The sequence below is a fragment of the Sceloporus undulatus genome, chromosome 2 (genome assembly GCF_019175285.1).
Source record: "Sceloporus undulatus isolate JIND9_A2432 ecotype Alabama chromosome 2, SceUnd_v1.1, whole genome shotgun sequence".
Taxonomy (NCBI): domain Eukaryota; kingdom Metazoa; phylum Chordata; class Lepidosauria; order Squamata; family Phrynosomatidae; genus Sceloporus; species Sceloporus undulatus.
This window is the reverse complement of record NC_056523.1, coordinates 170,069,485-170,074,303: the sequence shown is the minus strand read 5'-3', so window position 1 is coordinate 170,074,303 and position 4,819 is coordinate 170,069,485.

The following is a 4,819-nucleotide window of genomic DNA, read 5'->3' as shown; positions in this document are numbered from 1 at the left end:
CCAAGACACATGTGGTGGCTCTTACCTTTCCAAAGATTCTGTCCACATCATCAGGCTGCACAAGTTGAAAAGTACCCATTAACACTAGACTGGCAGGAGCCAAGGTTACATCCACTGACACTGTATTAACTGTAACATCCAATTCGGACCGAATCTGAGTGATTTTGTTTGCAAAATGTTGAGCAAATTCTTCACAGCGAGCCTTTGAATGGTTTGCATTTTCTACTTGAGGGTGAGTGTGTAAAAGACTCTTGACCACTCGGAACAGCTCTGCTGGCCAGCTGCTTGCAGATGCAATGCTGGTAGCAAAAAATAATTTATTTGCTGCCTGCATTCCCATAGAGTAGGCTTTCAAATAGGCTCTAGACCGTATTCGATCAGATTCACTCCGAGTCTTCCGCTAATGTGGCTCTAGTCTCCGTCTCATTCGTTTCATCAACATCAAATCCCTAGAGAACCAGGGGGCTGGTTTGGCTCCACTCCGTGAGAGGGGACGCTCAGGAGCAATTGTGTCCAGCACTCGAGCCATTTCCCCATTCCAAAGACTGGCTAGGGCTTCAACAGAATCGCCTGCCAAAGTGACAGGAAACTCCCCAAGAGCCCTCAGGAATCCATCCGGATCCATCAGCCTCCTGGGGCGGACCATCCTAATTGGTCCCCCACCCCTGCAGAGGTTCTGAGTCCCAGTAAGTCTAAACCTGACCAAATAATGATCTGTCCATGATCACACCAAGATCATCATCATCCCACCCACCACAAAAAACAAGGTCCAGAGTGTGCCCAGTAGCATGAGTAGGGTCAGATACTACTTGGGATAGACCCATGGACTTGGGATAGTGGACAGTTATGTATCTTTAGACTTCAGGATCTTGTTTAGTTCCTTCAACGATGCCGTTCCAAGTCCTAGTCTTCTTTTGATTTCTTCCCTTCTTCTCCATTCTGATTAATGGCTGAGGCAAGTTACGGAAAAACTATTTGAACATCATTTTTGTCCTGTCTGATAATTATTTTTCATTTTCTTAATGTTCAGCTGCACTAGAGATGTAAAATTTCTGGAAATTCTGAAGCCACAATTTTTTTTTGGGGGGGGGGGATTGAAAAAATGCAACATTAGCACTTTTTACAGTTTGAAAGTCGCTCTGTTACTTTAGGAACATAAAATATGACTATGTACAATTTGATTTGGCATAAAATTATCACAGTTAGTACATTAAAATATGGTTTATTCAAACAATTATTATAAACAGAATTTTGTTATTTGTATTTATTTTTAAAAATTCTTTGTAACAAATGGAGTAATAATCTCCTGAACTTTGGTTTTGCTAGTTTATGTGGAGCAGACAAAGAAAAACCCTTTAAAAACACAGAAGAAATCATCATTAGTAACCAAAAAAATTTATATTTCCTCTCCACAGTATCAAATGGATACCCATTCCCATAAAAATAATTGAGGGGGAGAAAGTGTGTTGAAGGAAGGAGGGACTAAGATTTAATGAATAGGCATGAAATTTAATGAGACTGGTATTCTGAGCTTTAGGTATCAGTGTCAGTTTCATTCTCTGCTGCTTCGTTACATTTGTCATCATCACAGTTACCATGGATTTCTGAACACTGAAAGTTTGCCTGGATTGAAATAAATTTCTCTACCCTTACACATGTCAGTTTATTTCTTGGTTTAGTGTGAGTGTTTCCAAAAGCAGACCAGATTCTTTCACATGCTGCAGATGATGCAGGAATCTGAAGAAGGCGAGAAACAAGAGGAGTCAGAGGCTGCGTTGTGCATAGACCTTGCCACCATGTTGCAAGAAGGATATGTTTGGCACAATCCCAGATTGCATTCCTGAACCAAATCCCTGAAGATGTTCTATATTCTACAGTGTTTGCAAGTACTGTACCTCCCCAACATCAAATCCTAAATGTTTTGGCACATTTAATCTGCTTCCTCAGCAAAAGCCTATCCAACGTAGGAGACCCCACCAACAGCATTGCTGCCATCAGCATAGCCTCTTGCCTCACAGGATTATGCAATTCCACCACTGTGGAAAGGTAGTGCTATTGATGGGATGGGATGCTTTAAATACCCAAAAGGTATCAGATCTCACAAGCTGGTCTCAGAATTCTGATCTCAGAAGCTAAACTAGGTCAGGCCTGGTTAGTCCTTGGAAAGGAGACCACCAATGAATACCAGATGCTGTAGGCTATATTTCAGAAGAAGAGGCAAACCACCTCTGTTTCTTGCCTAAGAAACCCCTATGATGTTATGGGGTAGCCATAAATTGATAGGCAACTTGAGGGTTATACTTTTCTTTAAGGGGCCTTACAGGATGGGGAACATCTGGCCTTCCAGATGTTATTGGACAACAACTACTATAACCTCCCACAATTGGCTATACTACTTAGGATTGCTGGGACTCAGAGGTTTGGTACAGACCGCCCAAAAACAGCAGCCTGCTGGCGCCTCTTTTTCCGTCGGATGTAAGCTGCAGCCACCAAACCGCATAGTTTCCCTCTGGCAGAGAAAGAACCCATGAAATGTGGGTTCTTTTTACACTGTAAGGGCGGCATAACAAGTGCACCATTGTCGCACTTGTTACATAAGCGCCGCATGTATACAGGGTGCCACCATTATTACGCCCTCGTCACGTCTAGGTTTGCGGGGCATGTGGGCACTCCGCCCCGAGGCAACCCTAGCATGTGATGAGGGCGTCACTGAGGACCCGTTTGTACTCGGCCAGAGTCACGCAGCTATTAATGGCATGGGAATCTGGCCAGGAACACACACATATTAACAGTCATAGTGGAACTGGTGGAGGGAGGAGCATATGGTCAAAAATATCCTCTGTAACAGGTAGGTTATTGGTTCCCTCCCTCTATTACGGTCATAGACTAGTACTAGGGAGTGAAATACATTAAAATAAAAACATAAAAATAAAATATACATAAGCTTAAAACATACGATATAGAAAAAAATAGTATGTAGAACACCCTGTCCATCTATTTACATTTCAGTATTTATTATATGTGGTCTGTGACACCAGCCATTGTCTAACAAACGTTAAGCTCTTCTGCACAGAACCTACCAACCTTGTATATCAAGACTAATGTCTGAAAGCAACAGGGAAGTATAAAATTGTCCTGTGCATTCTGGATATTTATACAGTAAGGGTGAAATGAAGCTAATGCAGATGATTCTATAGTACAAAGCCTGTTTCTGTTGGCCAGACTTGCAGGGGAATTGTACCTCTGAATAAGGGATCTTCCTATATCGGCCTTCAAGGACAGCTGAAGGTAGAACATGGCATCATGCCAGAGTAAAGGCGCTCCAATGTTTAGGTACTTCTAGATTGGTTAAATATGCCACAGGGGAGGCAAAGTACCCATTAGTAGACACTCTATGTCCAGTTGTTGTTGTTGTTGTTGTGTGCCTTCAAGTCAATTCTGACTTATGGCAACCCTATCATGGGGTTTTCTTGGTAAGATTTGTTCAGAGGACGTTTGCCATTGCTTCTCCTGAGGCTGAGAGCATGTAACTTGCCCAAGGGTTAGCAAGTGAGTTTCATAGTTGAGCAGCAAATTGAACCGTGGTCTTCCGAAGTTGAGTTCAACACTCAAACCACTACATCATGCTGGCTCTACTTGTTGTTTGATGGCTGCTTATGCTTGATCACATCCCATATTTAGCAGAAGGTCTAAAAGAAAACCCAGGGTTGGTCGACACTGTAGAAATAATGTAATTTAACACCACTTTAAGTGCTGCAGCCCCACCCTATGGAATCCTGGGATTTTTGGTTTTACAAGTTCTTTAGCCTTCTCTGCCAAAGAGTGCTGGATTTTTATCTACAGATCACAGGATTCTGTTAAATGGAGCCTTGACAGTGGTGTCAAACTGCATCATTTCAACTCAACAGATGCATCCCCAGTAATGAGATTTTATTTATCACTGCCTGTTTCCACATAGATTGGTAATTATCATTCAATACTGCTCCTTTTGCTGGTCCAGTTCAAAACCACAGCAGTGGACAGGATCGAGGCCAGGCACATGCAGTTGCTGTGGCCCTAGCACAAATTGCGCCAACATGACCGTGAACCATATTTTCCAGCCCGTCTGTTTTGGGCCATAATGCCTATGGGGTTTCTTACTACCAGTAGAATGGAAAACTACTCTCAGATATTTGAAACAGAAGACCTGCTCAATCTTATGGACAGCTATAATCCAGAAATAACTTGTGACTCTTTTGGCAAATGGCATGATTTTAATTTTCTGATAATTTAGTTCTAACTGGCCCACTTTGCAGCAATGTATTAGGCCTTCCCAGAATAACCATAACTGTCATCTTTTGGCCTGTGAGGGAGGGAATTAGTCTGGCCCAGCTCCATCAGGGCTAGGCTGAAGAAAGAGGCTCCTTCCTCCATAACTGTCATCCTTCAGCCTGTGAGGGAGAAAATTAGTCTGGCCCAGTTCCACCAGGGCTAGTCTAAAGAAGAAGAGCCCTCCCTCCAGTCCATCTGCCTTGGTCCAGGCCTCGGAGGGAGAGAAGAATGCTGGACCTGATCCCCTCTCTCCCTCACCATTCCCTTCTCCTTTTGTGTCGTGTCTTTTAGATTGTAAGCCTGAGGGCAGGGAACTGTCTATTATAAATAATAATAATAAATAAAAATTTTATTTGTATACCGCCCTCTGTTGTAAGCTGCCTGGATTTCCAGTGATTGGGCGGCATATAAATAAATCATATTATTATTATTATTATTATTATTATTATTATTATTATTATTAATAATAATAATAATAATAATAATAATAATAATAATAATAATAATA